Genomic DNA, 13859 nt, shown 5'->3' on the forward strand with positions numbered 1-13859 from the left:
TTTTTTCAACAATCTTTAATGGCATTGTTCACTTATAAAAAATGCATAAAGACGCAGTGATCAAAAACGCAGCAAAACACAGCAAACAAAACGCACCAAATCGCGGCAAAATGCGTGCGGTTTTGCCGCATTTTTTTGCCGCGGGTGCGTTTTTGTGCGTTTTTTGCCGCATAAAAATCGCACAAAAACGCAGCGTAAAAAAACCGCAGTGTGTGAACCTAGCCTAATTGTCATTATTGTCTTGTCAATGCATGCTCCTAACTGACTGCATACACAAGTTGGGATTACCTTTTTCTGCAAAAATGTTGCTGTTCTACTATAAGCGCAGCATAAGGGTAAGTTCACACAGTGCGTTTTTCGCAGGGTTTTTGCGCAGTTTACGGGTGCGTTTTTGCTCAGAAAACTGCATGACTTTGCTTCCCCAGCAAAGTCTATGAGTTTTCATTTTTGCTGTCTGCACACAGCGTTTTTTTTCAGCTGCGTTTTTGTGGTGCCACAAAAACGCAGCATGTCAATTATTCCCGCGTTTTTCACTGCGCTTTTCATCCATTGAGTGCAATGGGATGTTGAAAGACGCAATGAGAAACGCAAATAGGTGCGTTTTGGTGTGTTTTAGTGCGTTTCTAAGACCAAAAGTGCAGCTATAAACGCAGGAGGTGGGTAGTAAAGTGACATGTACAGGAAGAGGATTCCTTCTGTCAGTAAACACAGAAGCGTGAATCCTCCCAGTACCGTCACCGCTGCGTCCACCTCCTGACCTGTGCATGTATGCTGCGGCGCCATGTACGGGCAGGAGGTGGAAGCGGCTGCGAAATCAAAAGTGAACAGTAGAAAAAAAAAAGTCATACTCACCTGTCTGCAGGGTCCCGGTGCCATGCCCGCTCCCAGATCCTCCTCCCGGTACCGCCGCTCCGGGTGTGTGCAGTCTCCCTGGGTACGTATGCCTGCTGGATGCAGGACCTGGCGATGGATCACCTGATGCAGTCACCTGATGCGTCAGCTGATCGTAAGTCTCGGGGTGACGCCAGCGGCCGGCCGGTTTAACTTATCAGCGGATACATCAGGAGACTTCATCCCTGATTACCGGCAGCTCCTGCAGCAATCGGACGGTATCAGACTCCGGTCCAGGAGCTGCCGGTAATCAGCACATAAGTGAGTATTTTTATTTTTTTTTTTTTGCACTGATGCATCTGCTGATTGTATAAAAGCCGTTCATACAATCAGCTGATGTGTGATGTGATTCAGGCACTTGATCCTGACACATCATCTGATCGCTTTGCCTTCCAGCAAACCAATCAGATGACATTGGATCCGGATTGGACGGCGCGGGACCCTTGACCCATGATTACTGCGGAGGGGGGGTTCTTTATTTCAATAAAGACGGAGTCACTAAAAAATATTTTTCTGTGTGTTGTGGTTTTTTTATCTTTACTAGAAATTCATGGTGGCCATGTCTAATATTGGCGTGACGCCATGAATTTTGGGCTTAGGGCCAGCTGATAATATACAGCTAGCCCTAACCCCATTATTACCCAGTGAGCCACCCGGCATCAGGGCAGCTGGAAGAGTTGGATACAGCGCCAGAAGATGGCGCTTCTATGAAAGCGCCATTTCCTGGGGTGGCTGCGGACTGCAATTCGCAGCGGGGGTGCCCAGGTGTACCCGCCTGGACACAAAACTTAGGCGAAGCTCACGTCATTTTTTTTTAAAATATTTCATGAAATTCATGAAATAATTAAAAAAAAGGGATTCTCTATATTTTTGGCTCCCAGCCGGGTACAAATAGGCAGCTGGGGGTTGGGGGCAGCCCGTCCCTGCCTTCTGTACCCGGCTAGCATACAAAAATATGGCGAAGCCCACGTCATTTTTTTTGTTTGGGGGGGCAAAGAAATCCTGCATACAGTCCTGGAAGGAGGATGCTGAGCCTTGTAGTTCGACAGCTGCTGTCTGCTCTCCTACATACACTATTGGATGGAGGATGCTGAGCCTTGTAGGTCTGCTCCCCCTGACTCCCCCTGACGCCGCAAAAAACGCACAAATACGCAGTGTCAAAAAAGCGCAGTGTGTGAACCTAGCCTAAGGGCTGGTTCACACTAAGCGACAGCGACAACGAGGTCGCTGTTACGTCACCATTTTCTGTGACGTAACAGCGACCTTGTAAGTCGCTGTTATGATCGCTGCTTAGCTGTCAAACACAGCAGCCGAAGCAGCGATCATAACCGCGAGAGCAGGGAGCCGCGCACACTGCTTAGCGCTGGCTCCTTGCTCTCCTAGCTACAGTACACATCGGGTTAATTAACCCGATGTGTACTGCAGCTACATGTGCAGAGAGCAGGGAGCCGCGCACACTGCTTAGCGCTGGCTCCCTGCTCTTCTAGCTACAGTACACATTGGGTTAATTAACCCGATGTGTACTGCAGCTACATGTGCAGAGAGCCGGAGCCGGCAGCACAGGCAGCGTGAGAGCTGCGGAGGCTGGTAACTAAGGTAAATATCGGGTAACCACCTTGGTTACCCAATGTTTACCCTGGTTACAGCTTACCACAGCTGTCAGATGCCGGCTCCTGCTCCCTGCTCGCTTCATTTCGTCACTCTCTTGCTGTCACACACAGCGATCTGTGTGTCACAGCGGGAGAGCGCCTTTGAAGAAAAGGAACCAGGGCTGTGTGTAACAAGCAGCGATCTCGCAGCAGGGGCCAGATCGCTGCTCAGTGTCACACACAGCGAGATCGCTAATGAGGTCACTGTTGCGTCACCAAAACCGTGCCGTAGCAGCGATTTCGGTAGCGATCTCGCTATGTGTGAAGCACCCCTAAAAATGCAAAGTGTAAATGCAGCCTTAGCTGAGCATTATATGGCAGCGTTAATTAAACAGAGAATAGTGGTGTTAAGCTAGCACTGAACTGATAAACATAATCTATTTATCAACACAATAGAAGCGCAAATCAATATGCCTCCCTACAAATACTATCAGGAAATTTATTAGCAAAGTTATATCACAATACAAACAATTGTGGTGGTCATTCATTTTAAAGATGAACTCCATGAAAAGAAAAATAAGTGGTATAAATATCAAATATATAAAGCTGAATGTGTGTATGTATGTGTGTGTGTGTGTGTATGTCCGGGATTGCATCCACAAAATTTTGCACACTCACACTTCTGGACCCCGAAAGCGTCATAGGCTATGTTTTGAGGGGAAATTTTAACCCCGCGCTTTACAGTTAGTCACCAAAAAACCTGCCTCCATTAAAGCGAATGGAGCTGGGAGCCACAGTGCAGCCAGAACTTCAGAAGAATGCGCAGCCACGCCCTTAAATGGAATGTTGGCATGTCACAATGCAGCCAGGGAAAGAGACAGACACAGACAGGGAAAGAGGCAGACACAGACAGGGTAAGAAACAGACATAGAACAGGGTAAGAGACAGACACAAAGAGACAGACACAGACAAAGAGCGACTGACAGGAAAAGAGACAGACAGGGAAAGAGAGGGAAAGAGAAAGACAGGTTAAGAGACAGACACAGACAGGTAAAGAGACAGACAGACAGGGAAAGAGAGGGAAAGAGGCAGACAGAGTAAGAGACAGACAAAGACAGGTAAAGAGACAGACAAAGAGACAGAAACAGGGAAAGAGACAGAGGGAAAGAGGGAAAGAGACAGACAGGGAAAGAGACAGACAGGGAAAGAGAGGGAAAGAGACAGACAGGGAAATAGACAGACAGGGAAAGAGACAGAGAGACAGAGACAGACAGGGAAAGAGATAGATATGGAAAGAAATTGAGACAGACAGAGAAAGAGAAAGAGACAGAGACAGTCAGAGACAGACAGGGAAAGAGACAGACAGACATAGAGAGAGACAGAGAGAGATATACAGAGGGGGAGACAGACAGTGAATGGTAGAGAAGAAGAGAGACAGTTACTATCCCAGGCAGCGCCGGGTGCTGGACCCCGAGAGCGTCATAGGCTATGTTGTAAGGTGAAATTTTAACCCCATGCGTTCCAATTATCCCCATAATGGGGAAAAAGTGAAACGAAAAGTGTATCCGCACCGAGGCATTTACAATCACAAAATTTTGCACAGACACCTCATGTGACCCAGGTAACATCGTAGACTATGTTTTGACAGGAAAATTTAACTCCGCGCTTTACAGTTACTCTCCAAAAAACATGCCTCCATTAAAGTAAATGGAGCCTGAAACTACAGGTTATTAGTAGGAGCTGTGATTGGTTGCTATAGGAACAAAAGACATTCATAATATATGAAGCTTATATGTGAGGTAATAAGATGTCGGTGGGGAGAGAGACAGAGGCAGACAGACAGAGAGACAGACAGAGACAAACGGTGAAAGAGACAGACAAACAGACCTGGAAAGAGACAGACCTGGAAAGAGACAGACTTGGAACGAGGCAGACCTGGAAAGAGGCAGACGGAGCACATTACTTGGCCAATTTAGTTAAATCTGTGTGGAACATCTGTGGTGTTGAAATATATGTTGTGAAATGCTTCTATTAGCTTAGTTTTTGCCTTTTAATAATTACATTTCTATTTGTTTTGTGGTTTTTGTGTGCAGAATAAATTTTTGTTAATACATTCTATTTTGTTAACAGCAGTTATTAACCCGGGCGAAGCCGGGTAGTACAGCTAGTATTAATTAAATAGGAAACAAAATCATATTTCACATATTTGATTATTGCATTTAGTTTTTTATTATTATAATAAGGTGCATATTTGACTCAACAGTTATGTCGGCGTCACACGGTTCGATATATCGGGCGATATGTCGTCAGGTTCACTTCGTTAGTGACGCACATCCGGCATCGTTAGACATATCGTACCGTGTGACACCTCCGAACGACTGTTAACGAGCAAAAATACTCACCTTATCGTTGCTCGTTGACACGTCGTTCATTTTCAAAATGTTGGTCTTCCTTCTATGCTCCGGTTGTTTGTCGTTCCCGAGGCAGCACATGTCACTCCGTGTGACACCCCGGGAACGACGAACACAGCTTACCTGCGGCTGCCGGCAATGTGGAAGGAAGGAGGTGGGCGGGATGTTTACCTCCCGCTCATCTCCGCCCCTCTGCTTCTATTGGGCGGCCGCTGTGTGACGTCGCTGTAACGCCGAACGTCCCTCCCCCTTCAGGAAGAGGATGTTCGCCGCCCACAGCCAGGTCGTCCAGGGGTTAACTGCGTGTAACGGGGGGTTAACAACTTTGTGCGCCATGGGCAACTAATTGCCCGTGACGCACAAACGACGGGGGCGGGTACGATCGTTCGTGCGATTGCACGATAGATCGTCCCATGTGACGCCGGCATTAGAATTAACTCACCAATACATTTTATGTACTTTGATTCAAGTTATTAACCTTTTCCTATCCAAGAAAATTTCCTGTTCTGCCCATTGAAATCCTATTATAATTGGGGAAAAAACGTCAAAACAGAATTTTGCAATATGAATGAATTTTGTAAAATAAATTAGCAGGAAATCAATTTATTCACATGTGAATGATAACCAAGGTAGTGGCCTGACAAAGGAGCATAACAGAATTTTTGGAATGTCCCCCCTGGGGGGACTCAAGATAGGAAAAAGTTAACATGACAATTTACAGTTTCAGTTTTTGAACGAAATATGTAATATATGTAATGCAGAAGTACAGGATTTCTAATATTACTTGTTAAGATTCAGTCATTACAGATATAAAAAAGCTGAACTTTACAGACAAGCATCATTCTTTCAGCTTCAATGACTAAGTCACCATATGTAATTTCTAATTGTCTCAAAGCACTTACTAGATTATAGCTCTACTGTCACATAGAAGAGGGAGAATTAATTGACTGAGCACTTGTTACACATTGGGACATCAAAGGGAAGGTGGGCAGTTGAAATAGCTGACATATTTCTGCGAGGATGCCCATATAGTGCAGTAGAAAGGACTAGTAATCGGTAAAAAGTGACAGTTTTTAGAGGAAGATGACAGGGAGTTAGTCTGCAGTGACATTTGCCATGTCATTATGGTGTATTGAAAGCTAACATTTTTTTTTTATAAAAGGGGGATCTGCTGTCAACATGGAGTTTGCAGCTAAGAAAGCAAATAAATCATGTACAATGACACAATCAAACTACCAAACTGTACATTTTTAAGTGACAATTTCAGTTATAGCAATGTCTGTGACAGCTTTATTTCTACAGTAACATATTTACTTATTTGCTTTTATGAGAACTTAAATTTGCTTTTATTTTATATAAATGGAATATCCTTTTTTGATTATTGGAATAAAACAAAATATTAACAATTATTTTAAAAGTTTCCTGCTTCAATTATTAGACATACATAGGATTAAATAAATAATTACATCTTTCTCAATTATTAGGCAAATTGGTGAAAATACTCACCTAGGGGGTGGTCTGGTCCAATGGGTGATGCTTCTCTCCGGTCCGGCACCTCCTCTCTGCGATGATTGCCGTCCTTCTTCTATGCTGCCCAGTGTGGATGACGCGTTCTACGTCTTCTACACTGGCCGGTTTTGCAACCCTGCGCAGGCACAGTGTGATCTACCCTGCTAAGGGCACATTAAAATACTGTAATGCACAGGCGTGAGGAAAGGTTGCACAATACAATACGTTGATCTGCCCACAGCAGGGCAGATCACAGTGCACCTGCGCAGGATCGCAATGCCGGCTGGTGTAGAAGATGTAGATCACGTCATCCACATTGCACAGGATAGAAAGAGGACGGCGAACGCCGCAGAGAGGATGTGCCAGACCAGAGAGCAGCGTCACCCACTCGACCAGACCACTCCCTAGGTGGAGATCATAGCAGAGAGAAGGTGGTGGACCGGAGAGCAGTGACACCCATTGCACTGGACCGTCCCCTAGCTGAGTATTATAAAAGTGTTTTTTATGTTATACACAGTCCTTTTAGTCAATATCCAATACCCCGAAACAGCTGTCTGTGGATAGATACCTGGCCTTGGTATTTCCCTTGTCATATCTTTAAACTCATCAAAGAGTTGGATATTGACTAAAAGGGCCACTTAATATGGTGGTTATGGTAGTCTCCTAAAAAGAGCCACTCCTTGGCTAGGTCCTTCCCGGAGAGATATCAGGCTATTTTCTGTGTTGAGACTCCTAACAGAGGCTCCACAGACCTTTTTTTATTTGAATACTTTCCAGGGGGCAATGCACCCAGGATTTCACTGTTTTGAGCGCCTTTGCTGGCTCCCGGCAGTCTTTTCTCTGGCTGGTCTCCCCGAGATCAGTGATTGTTTTGTTTTGCTGGTCTACTAGGCATTGCTCCCACCTAGCCAGAATCCTACTCCACACTGATGAGGAGCAATACCCCAAAACAGCTGTCTGTGGATGGATACCTGGCCTTGGTATTTCCCTTGTCATATGTTTAAACTCGTCAAAGAGTTGGATATTGACTAAAAGAGCCATGGTGGTTATGGTGGTCTCCTAAAAAGAGCCACTCCTTGGCTAGGTCCTTCCCGGCGGGATATCTGGCTATTTTCTGTGTTGAGACTCCTAATAGAGGCTCCACGGACCTTTTTTGATATTTTTCGCATTATAAGATGCACTTTTGTTCCCCCAAATTTTGGGGGAAAGTAGGGGGTGCGTCTTATAATCCGAATATACGGATTATATACTGCAGGGCCCAGGGGAGGTGGGGGCAGCTCTGGAGCGGTGCTGGGGGCTGAGGCAGGCTGATGGAGGCTGCAGCAGGCAGCGAGAGATCTGCTGCTCCCACTCATATAATATGCACTGCCGCTGTCCATCCCTGTGGTGCTGAAACCGCACTGTGGTGATGGGCTAGGGGAGCAGCACATGTTAAATGTGCCTGCGCCCCCCTTTGATGGCACATGCCCCTTTGTGTTAGATATTGCCCCATGCTGCTGCCCATCCTAAAATAAAAAAGCTTTACTCACCTCCTCCAGCACTGATCTCTCGATGTCTCCCCGGGCTCCCTGCTGCCGCTGTGATCAGGCACGCAGAGATGTTGTCACTCTGCTGTGCCGATCACATGACTGGCACCGAGAAGCAGGAAGTGGAGGAGCTCAGCAGCACAGAGGGAGACATGAGGGAGGACAACGCTGGAGAAGGTAAGCAAAGACTTTTTTATTTTACTATGGGCATATCAAACACAGGGGGACATGTGCCATCTATGGGGGCCATGGGCAGCATAAGGGGACGTGTGCCATCCATAGGAGGCCATGGGCAGCAGAGGAAGACGTGTGCCATCCATAGGAGACGTGTGCCATCTATAGGAGATCTGTGCCAGCTGTAGGGGATGTATGCCAGCAATAGGAGACTTGTGCCAGCACAGGGGGACGTGTGCCATAAATAGGGGACATGTGCCAGCACAGGGGGATGTGTGCAATAAATAGGGGACATGTGCCATCAATAGGAGACATGTGCCATCAATGGGGGACATGTGGCATCACTGGTGGACGTGTGCCAGCACAAGGGAGCTATATTAAATATAAGGGGGCCATATCCAGATTAAGGGGACTAATTTTAGGATGGAGGGCTATGAGGGACATATACCCTATATGATTTTTAGACGGACACTGGCATGATAAGACAAACCCCATTTAAAATTAAAAAAAAAATAAATTCTCTTTTCCTTCACCAAATTTGGGGGTGCGTCTTATAATCAGGTGTGTCTTATAAAGCAAAAAATATGGTATAGTCAAAATCAGTACGTAGAAAAAAATTCATACAGTATAAAAAACATATACTGTAAAGGCCACTGTGCGGAGGGAACAGATACATGCAGAATCTGCATTGTGCTAGAAAAAATATATTGAAATATTATATGCCAGTAATTGTAAATAAAGTTTTTTGTGCCAAAAATTACTACCGTATTTTTTGGATTATAAGACGCACTTTTGCTCCCAAAAATTTGGGAAGAAAGTGAGGGGTGCATCTTATCTCTAAAAGTAGCTTCCCGGGGTGGTGGAGAGGCGTCGCAAGGGGCCAGGGGAATGCTGTGGTGGCTGTGCAGGGGCTGCGGTGACTGGGCTGGTTTGGTGCCGGGGCGACTGTGCAGTGTCAGCAGCTGCAGTGCGGGATCTCCAGCTGCTACAGCGGCTGTGTGGGATCTGCGCATGGTCTCCAGCGGCTGGGCAGGTGCTGGGGCTGCGGGTCAAGCAGTGAGAACTTCAAATAATGCCGCCCTGAGTCGGCACATGCGTAGTTGGAGCTCTTGGCTGAAGCTCTCATCTGCATTGGTGCTGCTTCCGGCCCATTGATCTCCCTCCAGCGGACTTCAGGAAAATGGCACCTGGAGCTGGCACAGATAAGATATCGGCTTGCCATTGAGCCTAGAGCTCAATCTCTGCTGACTCTGGGCGCCATTTCTTTGAAGCCCTCACCATCCACAGCCGCCGCAGCCCGAACCTCAGCACAGCTTTCCTAGCACGGCAGCACCAGCCTCCACCGCAGCCTGAGTCCCAACCTCTGCCGCAGCAGCAGGCGCTGCAGCCGGAGCCCAAGCACAGATGCCCCAGCATGGCAGCACCAGTCTCCGTTGCAGCCCCAGTCTTCATCGCAGCCCAAGTCTCCGTTGCATCCCCCGCTCCGCTGCAGCCTCAGCCTCCGCCGCAGCCCCAGCCTCCACCGCTGCACCAGCACAACCTCCTCCAACAACACTACTGCCCCCTCCAGTAAGAAACCATCGGATTACAAGATGGACCCCATTTTTTTCCCCCCACCTTTTCTTGCTCTGAATTTGAGGTGTGCCTTATAATCCAGTTCGTCTTGTAAAATAAAAACTACGGTATTTATGGTCCAGAAATATTTGCTGAATCCGAGTTGTGTGTATGAAAAATTAACCCTATGTATTGAATTTCTCACTAAGGTGTACAAATATCATTGACCATAAGGTTACATAAAATTCATGCTGTGTTTAATGGAGTCCACAAATTCAGAAATCTTCCTTGAAAACAAAAGGATAAGGCATTTTGAAATCCATCATCCTGTGCTTGTTTCCTCCGACATCTGCAAAGACAAGTCTCCTACATACAGAAGATGGTTAAGGGGTCCTGAAGAAATTGACATGTTTCACCTAGATTAATCTCCTGTGTATGGTCAACTTGAAGTGTAACAAAACATTGGTGCCTTTTTGATATTGTGAACTAGTCAGGGTGTCACACGGTACTGCACCCTCTTTTATCTGCTGGTGCAGGACTCAACCCCCCATGGTTCTGGGATCCTGACTTTGGTGTTGCTCCATCAGCATTCAAATCCTAGTCACCTTACACCACACCCTGTCAGGCACATCAGTGGGTGGTCTAGCTGGAGTAGGGCCACCCGCCTAGGGGTCAGACAGACTGATGGGAGGGACTTTTAGGCAGAACAGTGGTAGCCCTGAGAGAGTGAGGAGCTAGGGGGATTTGGAGCTGCCTGGGTTGGCTAGGTCGCAGATGGTGGTCTGGGACCGGAGGAGTCGGAGACCCGGTCTCAGGGTATTAGAGAAAAGAGGCAGACTAGTTTTGGAGAATGGTTGGCACCGGAGTACCTAGTAACCGAACCATTACCGAGCACGGCGGGGTACTGGACCCTAGATCAGGAAGTAGCTTCACCAACCTGATAATTAACCTGTGGAGGATAGTATCTCTATGAACTGTCCCCAAGAGCTCAGAGATCGAAGGCATCAACACAACGAGGGGGATAGGGCTGTCCAACCCATGCAGCCCATTGAAATCCCATGTGTCAGCCATTGAGGGCACAGCTTCCCTACCTAATAGTGGGGAGTGGGACCCTGAAAGCTTCAAGCCGAGGGGTCACACAGACCATCTAACACTAGTGCATGGAGGCAAGGTACCGACCACCCGCAACACCAAAGGGAGTGGACTCCCGGATGAGCTCCCCCAAGAGGGCAGTGGCACCCAGAGACTTCGCTTAGCTTGTTGTCAGAGTCTGCTTTGCGGTTGCATCACCACCAACACTGCCTGAGTGAGTACGTGGTCCTCCCCTACTTCCAACCAGCGCTGTGCTCCCCTACACCTCCACCCATCCAGAGTCCCAGGGCCTACCCTACCCATGGAGGGAACATCATCTGGCTGCCCCCATTCCATCTCCCTTGGGTACTCCCATCGGCAGAAGTGGTACTCCCCTTACCGCGAATCACAGGTGGCATCACAAACTCTTACCCCGCTGTAAATACCCCCCTTTCCATTTGAAGTGACTGCGAACCCCTGGGTCCGGAGACCCTCGAGCCACAGCAGACCCTGCATCCGAGTGGTTCGACCGCTGCAGGAGCTGCACAATATTGTATAGGCCTTTAAATGTCCTACAGATCAGTGGAAGTCAGAGGTCAGTCTCTTAAAATATTATTCAAAAAAAGTGTGCAACACAGCAGGTAGAGGCTCCCAGCTCCTTGTTTAATGCATAGCTCTGAACCATCCCAGATTAGGTGGGACTATCCAGATTTCAGGGCTAAGGCCCATCGCCCTGGCAGTCAGGGCTTTTGTCCCAGCTTTCTCTCACCTCTCCCTCACCGTCTCTGTAGCTCTTCATCCTCATGCGTGGGGGCTGGCCTCTCTCTGCAGTGTATAAATTAAACGACAATTCTGGTCTTCCTGAGACTCAAACTTGTTCTTTTTGTACAGGTACATAGAGCTAACTCTTTACATGGCAGTGTATTTCTATATCCCTGTATTCTAGAGGTAAAGAAAAAGTCATTTTTTTTGTACCCATAAAACTGCTAAATATAATGAGAAGCATTTACAAAACTATTTTTATTATTTTTGTTTTTCTTTAGTGTCTTGTGCTCATTATTTCACAGTATGTACCACTCAAGAATAGGCTCCAAAATTAAATTACCTCACCGGCCTAACTATCTCTGAGCTTAATAGTAAAATATAACTGTAATTGAAAATATCTAAAATATATTAAGTGTCCAGTATGGACACCACTATACAGTTTAGGACTCTCAGTCACTCTTAGAAAGGATCACTGGGAGAGACACCCATTTTTTCTTTGTCCCTGATTGCAGGTATGGAATATTATATGGTCCGATATGAATATTAATGTAACCATGGGTACAAAAGTTTGACTGCTGTTCAATCATCGCCACTGTACTGTATATGAGGCCTATGGTACACACGTTCTTCCCGATGCACTTCTCACTTTTAGCGGTGTATGCACAATCAGTGGTGTCCATATTGGGCACTTAACATTTATATTTTAGACATTTTCAGAAAAATTTATATTTTACTATTAGGCTCCGATTTAGTCAGGCCGGTGTCTTGTATTCAGTACAATTAGGGTCCAGCCCCTTTTTCACTGAGCTGAGCATTTCAACCATTGCTTCGCATGGCTGTGTGTCCATAGACAGAACCCAGTCAAAAAAATCAGTCCGCTTCTCATGCCTGAGAGTAGGACGATTTTTTCTCACTTTTCATCTGTGTGCTGTCAGTGTGCTGTCAGTGTGCTGTCAGTGTGCAATCCGTTTTTTTCCTGAGCAGCTGTTACTCATTTACAGTCATGTAGAATTGTATTGAGCAAAACGGATGTTTCTAGGATGGTCCGTGTGCCGTCCATGTGACATCCGTATTTTTCTCGCACGCATAGAATTGCATTGGAGAGACTCGCACAAGAAACTCTAGAAATCGCAGCATGCTGCGTTATTTTTCTCAGTCCAATTTAAATTGAGAAAAAAAAGCAGATCAGAGCTGTCTCATTGATTAACATTGCTTCAAGTGCAATGCGAGATTTTCTCGCATTGCACTCGTGCGAGTCAATCGCAATTGTGACGCCGGCCTTATTCAGACTGAGGTCTGTTTTGACACATGGTAAGGTTTTAATACTAGAGAGTGTTAGGTAGCATCAGATTTGGATACACCTTGTTGCAGTGGGATGGCTTTATACTTTTTTGATCAAAAATAGCGTTTACTAAGTAACCTATGTTTATTTATATGCACTATGCTTTAATTTCATTACAGCAGAGCATAAGGCCATATTATTTTCATCTTGGGTTTTCTTTATCTTAGGGTATGACCGCACTTTGCGTTTTTACCTGCGTTTCTGCAGCGTTTTGAGCTGCAGCGTTTTTATGCCAAAAGGCATGCGTTTTGCTTTTCCATAATAGTCTATGGAAAAGGTTGATTTCTAGATCGCACTTTGCGTTTTAAAACGCTGCGTTTAATTTGCATATGTTGTGGCAAAAGCCATGCGTTCAAAGAAGCAGCATGTCAATTGTATTTGCCATTTTGGGTGCGTTTTGCTAACATTGAAGTCAATGAGAAATGGCAAAAACCAAGAAACTTCAAATTTCCTACGTTTTACCTGCTTTTTAGGTGCAGAAAACATTTGTTTTGGACTTCAAAAACGCATGCTTTTCTAACATTAAAATAATGCAATAATATGTCCCTTTACACACACACATAGTCCGACAATTAAATTAAAGAAAATTTTGCTTTTCTTGCTATTTTTTCAATAAATATTATAAAACTGCAATAATATCATTAAATTTAACTATTTTCTTTATTAATTCACAAAATATATATGTATTGTTTTTTTTTTTTCTTTTCTCATTCTGTTTGACTATTTAAACTTTATTTAGCAGTGTCTTGATGTTCAAAACACATCTGTCAAAACGCAAGGGAAAAAGCATGTAAAAAGCGCTGAAAACGCATCTAAAACGCAGTTTTAACGCTAAATTTCTGGAAAAGGGAACTTTGGCTAAATCAATTAAGGCAAAAACGTGCGTTCTGAACTGCAAGTAGCACAACGCAAAGTGCGGTCATAGCCTTATGGCCAGTGTGAACATGCACTTATAACATGCATATATACCAACTCACGCTCTGGATAATTTTTTTTGTTGTTTTTCTTGTACAGGTATATAGAGCTA

Source organism: Anomaloglossus baeobatrachus, chromosome 7 (assembly GCF_048569485.1).
Source record: "Anomaloglossus baeobatrachus isolate aAnoBae1 chromosome 7, aAnoBae1.hap1, whole genome shotgun sequence".
NCBI lineage: Eukaryota > Metazoa > Chordata > Amphibia > Anura > Aromobatidae > Anomaloglossus > Anomaloglossus baeobatrachus.